The sequence below is a fragment of the Balaenoptera borealis genome (genome assembly GCF_965194805.1).
Source record: "Balaenoptera borealis genome assembly, chromosome: 17".
Classification (NCBI taxonomy): domain Eukaryota; kingdom Metazoa; phylum Chordata; class Mammalia; order Artiodactyla; family Balaenopteridae; genus Balaenoptera; species Balaenoptera borealis.
In genome coordinates, this window is record NC_138876.1 from 68,990,927 (window position 1) to 69,001,728 (window position 10,802).

Consider the following 10,802-nt stretch of genomic DNA (forward strand, 5'->3'; position numbering starts at 1 on the left):
AATGCATTACAATAGAAATTCAGAAATCCTCTGCAATTTCTTATGCAAATACTTTAGTAAGTTACAACTGAATCATGAATGATGTAGTCAGACTTCCCAGAAGTGGGAGTTCCTATCCCTGAAAATGATTTATTGGCATGAATTTTCCTGTGATTTTAGGAGATAAATTGAGATTGAAGTTTCCCAAAAGATATTAAAATAATTAATTTTAATTCTTTGGTGAACTTTCAATGCAGAGTAAAATTGATGTAACCAAAATCAGTTTCAAGTTTTTGGAGCATTTCTAGAGAAAATTTCTTTTTGAAGTTTATTCCTAAAAATGAAGTAGAATATGATATAACGCAATGAAAAATGAATATTTAAATATAATAGTTTTTCACCAAGATCTTATTGCTTAGTGAAACTGGCAAGCCATAAAAACTTTTCTGAGTAAAAATTTTAAGCAAATCGTAAACTCTTAGAGTTATTTACTCTAATCATCTTACCTTACAGATGAGGAAACTGAGGTCCCAAGACTAAGAAATTTAACCCGGATCATGTAGCAAAGTTCCTGGATAACTAGGGGCCTCAACTCCCAGACTAGAGGTCTTTCAGTTAATTAATTTAAGCCTCCATGTTCCTCAGAAGATTGAGAATTCTTCCCAACTTGAAAGGCTCTGTTTTCCCATCATCCCAGAGTAGCTCTTTTCCTAAGGCTGGCACAAGTATTTAGCTGCTTGGATCACCTGTGAAACATGGTGTGAATTTTAATCTTTAAACACCAGGTTTCCCTGGGAAAGAATAAAAAATGACCTAGCCTTCTACATTAGTCCCCTGTAGTTGTGCGTATAAATTTTATTCCATGATAGTGGGTAAAAGATATGTCATCTTACCTTTAAATAAATCAAATTTAATTTGTTACAAGCCCCCATCCTCTTGGGCTGGCAAGAAATTAAATATCAGTCATTACTGGGATACTTCCCCAGCAGTCAGGGTCAAGTGAAGGTTTCAACCATCCTAAGTAATGTGGAACATTTATGGAAGTTCCCTTAATTTGCAACCCTCCATCCTCACTCGCTCTCCCCCTCCTTGGTCTTTGAGAAGCCATATACAGTAAGTCCCTTACATATGAACCTTCAAGTTGTGAACTTTCAAAGATGCGAACGTGCATTCCATCAGCGTCAGGTGTGAGTGAAATTGCAGCTTGCCCTTGTCTCCTATTGCTGACAATCCTTCAGCTCTACCATCTCCCACCTCCTCTCCCCCCTCCACTCAGTAACTCTTCTTGCTTGATCACTCGAAGCCAGCCACTGTATGCCAGCTGTTGTACTGTACTACTGTACTTTTCAAGGTACTGTACTATAAGATTAAAAATGTTTATTTTTTGTTTTTGTTTTTTTTGTTTTTTTTAGGTTTTGTGTGTGTGTGTGTGTGTGTGGTGTGTGTGTAGGTATCCTTAATTCCCAAGTTAAGGGTCAATTTGTACTTACAATAAAACTTCTGCAGAATATTCAGATGATATTAGGAATAGATATTCCTACAGTGTCATTATTCTAAGGAGAATCTAGGTCTAATACAAGGAAAAAGAGGGGGCATTTATATATTTTTTATAAATTATTATTTTTGAAGTGTACAGAAAACCAGCTTTTTAAACTCAGTTCTCCATTAGCTATATGATTTTAATGGCCTTTTTTCCCCCCTGTTTATCTATCATATTTTATTTAGAAAGTGATGGTAGCTAACTCATGATTATTTTTTGTTTTTTTATGTATTATTTGTGTGAAAAAGTATTATAAACCTATAGTAAACCTATAGTACAGTACTATATAGCCGACTGTGTTAGTTGGGTACCTAGGCTAACTTTGTTGGATTTACGAACAAATTGGACTTACGAATGTGCGCTCGGAACGGAACTCGTTCGTATGTAGGGGACTTCCTGTATTGGGCTGGTTTGGAGAGCAAAGACCTTGAACTTCAACCCCATTACTTGATGATAGTCTTAGCGGGTTGAATGGTGACCACCAAAAGGATATGTCTGTGTCCTAACACTCCAACCCTGTGAATGTGACCTTATTTGGAAAAAGGATCTTTACAAGTATCATTCGGTGAAGGATCTTGGGATGAGAACATCCTGGCCCTAAATTCAATGACAGTGTCCTTAGAAAAAGAGGGGAGGACTCAGACAGAGGAGAAGGCCATACTGGATACTGGAAAGCAGATTTTGGAACGATGCAGCCATAAGTCAAGGAACCTTTGGAGCCCCCAGGAGCTGGAAGAAACAAAGCAGGATTCTTTGATAGAGCCTTCAGAAGGAGTACGGCCCTGCCAACACCTTGATTTCATACTTCTGGCTTTCAGAACTTTGAGAGAATTGATGTCTGTTGTTTTAAGCCTCCAAGCTTATGGTAATTTGTTACAGCAGGCACAGAAAACTAACACAGTGAGGTTACTGGGCAAGTCAATTACCTTCTCTATGCCAATTTATTCCTCATGTTTAGTGCAAGGATGATATTAGTGCTTACCCCATAGGGTAATGAGGATAAATAAGTCAGTCAACTGCTTAGAACAATACTGCAGCTTGGTAAGACCCTGCAACCATTTGGTCTGGTGTTATTAGTCCCTGCTGATCACCACTGATAAGTTCATTTTCAGACTTTCAGTCCAGGTAAGACTACCTGGACTTTTGAGGGCTTGAGTGTCTGCTTCTGCTATGCAAAGCCTGAGGAAAAGGTAGTCTGTGGACTCCAGGGCCCCATCGCCTGCACCACCCTTCCCTAGGTGCCCTCTGCAGCACTGCCCATCTAAGCAGGCGGGGTCTTCTCTGGCAATGCACGACAGCAAGCAGAGGGTTGGAGCTTCAAAATTGACATCTTGTTCCCTTATCCGCTGTAAAAACATAGTGCTTTTCTTTCTTTTGGGGGCAAAAATGTTAACATCTGTCAGTTTTTCTTACTAACTCATGATGCTATACATTTTTAATTAACAAATTAACCAGTCCACTGTAAAACTTGGTGATATTTTTACTTCTGATAGAGAAGGGCGATTTCTTTCTAATCTGCCTCATGGCTGTGGATGGCTTATTTAAACTGCCACTTGACTGAGGACAGTGGTTCTGTCATGCATCTTTATATCCCCTTGCTCTGTGCCTAGTACATGGTAGGTACAATCAGTATGCCATACTGTATATGATTGGCTGTGGAGCTATTACATTGCAATGCTCCTGGGCTGCGAGACATAAAAAGTTTCAGAGTACTCAAAAAGAGACTGAGTTTTCCCTGAAACCCAAATCAGAAAGTACCCTTACCACTAAAAAAGAAAAAGTTTTAAAGTACCCTTACCACTAAAAAAGAAAAAGTTTTAAGAATCTCTTCTTTTGACCACTAAGTCGTGGCCAGTTTTGCAAGACTCTGAATTTTACCTTTTGACATGTTGTTCCCTCTTCTCACGGAGTTCCTCTCCTCCTTGACCACCCATTCAGCCTTCGCGTCCCAAGTCAAAGGTCACTTGCTCAATGAAGTCTTCTGGGATGTTCTTACTGCCGATTCTTGTCCCCACCACTATCATGGCACTTGTCACAAGGAACTGTAATTACTGACTTGCATTTCTGTCTTCTAGGCTGGGAGCTTCCAGAGGGTCCCCTGCATTTCCATCTCTGTACTCCTAGGGTAGACCATGGTGCCCGGATGTAGACTTGCTCAGTAAGCATTGGTTGACTGACAGTCCAACTGTCTACATCAATGAATGCGTTGATGAACAGTATTCCAATGGGGTTTGCAATGCCTGCCCATTAATCAGTAGCCACATGACAGACTGGATCAGGGTCAGGGAGACGCCTCTGTGACTGTCACCATTTGGTTGACTCCTCTTATTTTGGTGAAGTTGTTCTGCTTTGTTAGCAGTGATTGAATTACCAATCGCCCATCTTCTCCTTGCGCCTTCTTAATTGTCCTGTATCACAGTGGGACCTCTCGTTCTGCTAAATCACTTTACCAACTGATAATTTAAAAATTTTTATTTTTTAAAATAATTTATTTTATTGAAGTATAGTTGATTTACAATGTTGTGTTAATTTCTGCTGTACAGCAAAGTGACTCAGTTTTTCATATATATACATTCTTTTTCATAATCTTTTCCATTATGGTTTATCATTGTTGTTTATCCATCCTATATATAATAGTTTGCATCTGCTAATCCCACACTCCCAATCCCTCCCACCCCCATCCCCTCTGCCCCTTAGCAACCACAAGTCTGTTCCCTATGTCTATGAGTCTGTTTCATAGATAAGTTATTTGTGTTATATTATAGATTCCGCATGTAAGTGATATCATATGATATTTGTCTTTCTCTTTCTGACTTACTTCACTTAGTATGATAATCTCTAGGTCCATCCATAATGCTGCAAATGGCATTATTTCATTCTTTTATATGGCTGAGTAGTATTCCATTCTATATATGTAACACATCTTTATCCATCCCTCTGCCAATGGACATTTAGGTTGTTTCCATGTCTTGGCTATTGTGAATAGTGTTGCTATGAACATAGGGGTGCATGTGTCTTTTTGAATTATAGTTTTGTCTGGATGTATGCCCAGGAGTGGGATTGCTGGATCCTATGACAACTCTATTTTTAGTTTTTTGAGGAACCTCCATACTGTTTTCTATAGTGGCTGCACCAACTTACATTGCCACCAACAGTGTAGGAGGGTTCCCTTTTGTCCACATCTTATAGAATACTGTCCAAGTCCTTTTCCTTGCACTGAGTACAAGCATAGAAGCAGGAGATCCTCTACGGAGCCAAGGAGCGATAACAATGCTTTGTAATAGGGTCGTAGCAGTGAGAAGGAAGAGAACTGGGACAATTTGGTATATGCTGTAGAGGGAGGGTCAACAGGCCTTGCTGAAAGGATCATATTTGAGAGGTGAGAGAAAGAGAATAATTATGGGGAATTCCTAGGTTTTGATCTGGGCAACTGGGAGGAAGGTGAGATGGGGAAAACCAAGACAGAAACAGCTTTATTTTTATTTTATATTATTGTATTTTATTTTATTTGTGTGTGTGCATGTGCATGTAGTGAAGTTGAAAATCAAAAGTTTTGCTCTGGACAAGTTAACCTTGAGCTACGTGATAAATTAGGCATTAGAGGTGTTGGTTGGCAACTGGACACACAAGTTTGGAACTCATAAGGGCTCAGAGGTGGGATATTGAGTTTGGGAATCACTAGCACATACGTGATCTTTGAGGACTGGGAGTGTTTGAGATCACCTGGGGGAAGAGTGTAGACAGAGAGAAGAGGGTCCTGGGACTAAGCCCTGGATAAGTTCCAATGCAGGCAACACTTATTATCAGTTATTTCCAATACATTTCTTTTCGTATTAGCGATCTCCTTACAAAACCTGAAGCTTCTATTTTATAGGATTGCCAGTCTCAGAGAGTATAAAAGAATTATGTGTTCCATATAATTTAGAACTGCTTATTTTGCCAAAAAAAAATTCCATTAAGATGTGCAGTTATTCCTTGCCATTGCTTTATGAGAAGCCTTAACTTCTTAAGAGACCTGTAATTTTTCTTTTAATTTCTGATGTGAAGAGTCTCTCGAGAGATCTTAATCTGGTAATTACTGAAGCTTTATACTGGTTTCAACTTGCTAGAAAACATTTCAATTGGATACTATTAGGGGAAATGCTTTATATGTCTTTTTACACTTTCCTGTTCTCAAAGCATTTGTAAACACAGCAACTGAAGTTTCTTATCCAGGGAATAGCACACATTTGATTAAACAAGGTATAACTTGGATTTCCAAACCACTATCAGTACCCCCCCCAAGAACTGGTGTGGTAGAGCTTAGTAGACCCCAACCATCTTAATCCCACACTGATTTCTTGCTGAGACACGAAAATGCAGTTTATAAAAAGTTGGCAGAACGCTACAATGCTTTTACACACGTTCATTTGACAGAGACCGCCCGGAGAAAACACACACATACACAAAACAAGAACAACATATGCACAAATGGTTAAGTGCTCTCTGCTTCCCATGCCTTTTTTCCCACTACCATGTAATAAGTCTGTTTACAGGACATCTATAGGAAAGAACATACACTTAGTCCATATCCTTGACAGCTAAGCCTACTCTGGAATTTCATCACACCCTCACTGACACCCACAATGTGTAGGAGAAAAAAAGAATTGGATGTGGCTCTAAGTTTTACTCTCAGCTAATACAGAAGTTGCTTAATGCTTAACCGTGCTTACTCCTTACCAGTAATGAATTCAGGCCTGGCTGGTGCCAGTGCTATTTGCTCCCACTGTAAATCTTCTAATGCCCCTATAATGCTTTATTTTTCAGGTTTCCTCCTGATCTTCTTCTCGCTGTGATTTAGCAGAAAAATCCACACACTGCCAAATGATCCTGTACAATTACAGGATTTATGGGGTGCTAAAACAGCCCTTGGGCAAGGCTGTCAAAGGAAAGGAGCTATTCATTTATTCAGTAGTGTGTGGGTCTACAAAAGGAAATGGTCAAAATGGCAACTGTTTATTACCAGATTGAAAGAATTTCAATCTGCTGAGTAGGAGGAAACACAGGACTATATACAAGGGTGAGGCGTGGTGTACAATTTTTCTCTCAGTGGATGGACTCTTTCTAAGACATTTGGCCCATTGAAGCCAGGGTCCCCTTGTTCTGTAGACGAAGAGCTGCTCCTTTGTCCTGTCTCAAATTCTCTACTTGGGAAAAGATGTGAATGAAATGCAGATGTTTAGAAATATAAAAATCTCTTTTGCTGTGAGCACTTAAGCCTGGGAAGAAAGCCAGTGGAATCACTAATTCTGTTTTCTATTTGTTTTGTTTACTGAGAGGTTTTAGAGGTAAGAATATAAAACCTTATTAAAGAAGACTTGATAAATGTTATTTTTGTGAGCAAAAGTGCCTTTTGTTTCACAGTAGAATGGAAAACAGTACTATTCTTAACCAAATCTAGAGTTGTCTAACTATGTAGGTCAGAATCCATACCGATTAGAAATTGCCCTACTTTTAAAAGTATTTTTCCATCGCAACATGAATACTCGGAATCATTTGGTCTGACTTTCATAGTGGTGGGGAAGCTAGCATTTTCACATTTTTCCCCGATTCATCACAATGATGCATGAAGAATTGCATCATTAAAGCCAAGCCTTGTACCAGGGACACGAAAGAGCACGTTCTGGTCTTGTGGAGATAGGCACGGTTCACTGCTCTTTCAGTGCATGAGCTGTATCTGCTGGCCAATATTCTGCCCAACGATTCTAACCCTACAGCTTACTCCATAACCCTATAACCTGGTGATGTGGAATTTTACAGGCGCTGATACTTTCTGCAAGATTGGTGAGAACATGTCATAAGTCAGTATTTACAATGATCTCTGAGGTGGTTGGCATTCCTCTAGCCCACTCTGTTGGTCTCTGTCCCACTGTTTTTTTAAATCAAAGGACACCACAGAAGAGCGGACAGTTGCGTACACCCTAGCCGTCCCTAGTAAAGGCCTGGAAAAAGGACAGTTTGGATGGGATCTGAGGCCACACCATCAGCCCAAGGAAGATGTCACGAATAACGTTTATGGGGTGATGTACTGGAAGGGACATCAAGCAGTAACCCAGTCCTTACTGGATCTTTTCAGGGACCTTTATTCAAACCAGTCCGAAAAGATCTGTGCCTAGGTTTCTTGTCAAAAATTTGTATAGAGGGTTATTTAAATTCTTCACCTGTGGAAGCATTCCAACCTCTCCCAATGAGTAGAATGCTAAACACCAACTTTTACTGTCCCATCCAAAGGAAATTCTGTATCTGAGAGGCACTCATGTATATCTTACCGTAACCTTACACATTTCTTCCCAGCCTTTGTGGCTAGCGATGGACGGTGGTTGGATCTAAATGCTAAAAGTCCAGGTGTTAGCTTGTGTTCATTCCCAGGATCATAAGTGTCTGCAAAAGCCTGTGAGACTGTGTGAAGGGAATAGCCTTTCATGTAATTTCTATGATTTAAAAAAAAAAAATGTCCTTCTTCAAGCCTAAAACTGAGAGGCTTTTCCAAGGTTTTTAGGTGGTTGTTAGACAAGTGGCTGAAACACGTTCTTTTGTTTCCCATTTAAGTCAGCTCAGGCACAAGAAACTGACAGTAATTTCAACTTGAATTGAGCGGTACTTAAATCAAGAAGTTGAAAAGCTACTTGAGCCTGCGGTGATAATAAGGGCTTTCACGTATTAAGCCAGGCAGCGCGCTTTCCCCCTCACCAGCACTTGCATTTACTCCATTCTATAGACAAGAAAATTGAGGCTCAGAGACTCTCAACCATGGTTCCAAGGTCAGTAAGTAGCTGAGCCTGCATTTGATACCAGAGCCTGTGTTCTCCTAGGACCTTTTTTCTCTAAGGCTTCCTATCTAACCTAAGCTCAAAATGAAACAGAAAATCAAATGAAAAAGTCAATATCTAGATAAATATAGGTAGACAAATGGGATTTTCAGATTACAAGACTCTTTGGCTAGGTTTTTGTTTGTTTGATTATCTATACTATCATCTTAGTTCATTGCTTAGCTGTGCCAGTGTAAAATTTAGGGTCTGTGAAAGCATCATGTGCTTCCCTTGAGGGTATTGTGGTTAGCTGTGAGTTCATAATTTAAGCACCTAGTTGGTATTGGTTAGTGGCTCTCTGTAGCACCATTTATGCTGTATATTGGGTATCTTTAGATGACTAATGTTGCCAACTAAAAAGGCTCTTTATCAATATACCAGTACATCTGAATGTATATTTTTGTAGACTTTTTCCTTTCTCTCTCTCTTTTTGGTAACGGCTCTTGGAGCTTCCTGCTGAACATCAATATTTTCAGGGATGGTTCCAGCTTCCTTTTGGGTCCCTTGGAGAAATGCACATGTCGGCCATGATCTCAGCTGCTCTCCCTCTAAAGATGGTAACAAGTTTCAGTTGAAAGAAGTTTAGAGTGTGCCTCTTTGCCAAAAAAAAACAAATCCAGTATCTCTCTTATGGGTTTGTTTTGCCAAACTTTAAAAGGAAGACTGTACTAAAATGGTGTCTTTCACCTCAAGTTTTCAAACACTGCTAGAATTAAAGGAATGATAAACTTTCCCATTTCTTTGGATCTTATAACTTGTCCGGGTGATATGTGAAGACCTGTCTGAAGACTATTCTGTGGTCACCTCAGTGTCACAGACACATGCAGGTATGTCCCCCTCTCCTTCACCGTCCTCTACCCCACCATCTTTTACTCTCAGGAACTTGGTCTTTTAAGGAACAGGTTTTGCTTTTGTGCTCCGAAGTCAAATGCTCTCCATAGGATTCTAACAAATGTTTTAGATGTACCATGGGCAAATCTTCATCTATTTTGGATTATCAATGTTTTCATTTTTATTGTAGTTCTTAGAAGCCAGGGGAATTATTATGAAACCAGAAGAGTTAAAAGAAAAATTTAGGTTTTTAAAATCCATATCCTCCAAGATTTCCATCCACAGTAAAGCCTTCACTGAATGCCCCAAGAGGAATTGGTGGCTCATGTATTTGCTCCTGTTATACATTTTATTCTTCCTTGTATTGTATATTAGTTTCTTACATTTCTCTATTTCCTTTTTCCTCTACAGTGATCTGTACAAAATAATTCAATAAATGCTTTCTGAATGAATGTATGTTGAATGAATTTTAGGGACGTGAAATAGTGCATATAAATAAAATTAATGTACTAGTAGTTGATATTATGTGTAACATGAAATTACTTTCTGAAATTTATCAAAAGGTACTTAATTTTTAAAGAAATCACAGAACTCTTAATATGTGGTCACATCAAGTCAGCATTCATACAAATTAAGAACTCTGTCAACTTTCAGATGTCTACATTGAAGGATCAGGAACTCAGAATTCAAAACACAAATTTCCAGGCTTCTATGGATTTAAATTATTAAATGAATATATTTGGAGGTGGTTATAGGGCTGAAAAGTAATCTATGTAATTAATGCTTTCTTTCTCTAGTAACTGAGTAAGTTTAAATTCCATGTCCTTGTACTGAACAATTGGGGAGTAAAGGGTGGGCTTGAAGCAGTCTTCACAAATAAGCTCAGGATTCAAAATTTGCAAGGAAAATTTTTTTAAAAATTTGCAAAAGACTTATCTGAGACAAAAGACTTTTGTCTTTTACCAGATTTATCAGATATAATAAAAACCCACCTATTATTTTATAAAGGCCACCATGTCTTAAAATTAACAATGGTTAGTAAACTATAACCGTGGAAAGGAAACAACTGTGCGTTGAATGCCATCTGTGGACCAGGTACTATGGTAGGTCTTTTACATATTCATAGTGAGTATAATAAAAGTTTATTATAACTTTACAAAGGGCCTAACATTTTTCTAACTGTCTTATGTATATTCACTCCTTTAATCTTGACCACAATCCTATTAAGTATCATTGCTGTCATCCCCGTTTCACATTACAGGAGATTGAAGCCTAGAGAAGTAAAGGGACCTCTCAGAGTCACAGTGCTAGGAAGTGGCAGAGCCGTGGTTGTGTCAGTCGCCCAGAGCTGCTGTAACAAAGAAACACAAACTCCCCGTGGCTTAAAACAGCAGAAACTTACTGCTCACATTCTGAAGGCTGGAAGTCCAAAATCAAGGTGTCCGTAGTGTCTCTGAAACCTGCGGGGAAATTCCTTCCTGGTTTCATCTAGCTTCTGATGTTTGCCTGCAATACTCGTCATCCCTTGGCTTATAGTTGCAACACTCCAATCTCTGCCTTCATTGTCACCTGTCTTCTCCTTGTGTGTCTCTCCTTTTCTCATA

The 10,802-nt window shown here is 39.1% G+C and overlaps 1 long non-coding RNA gene across 1 annotated transcript; it reads left to right on the plus strand.

The window, feature by feature from the left end:
* The first annotated feature begins 1,453 nt into the window (after positions 1-1,453).
* LOC309615246 lies at positions 1,454-10,458 on the plus strand. Its single transcript, XR_014236658.1, has 2 exons — positions 1,454-3,307; positions 3,342-10,458. It is a non-coding gene; the product is annotated as an uncharacterized lncRNA (long non-coding RNA).
* The last annotated feature ends 344 nt before the right edge of the window (positions 10,459-10,802 follow it).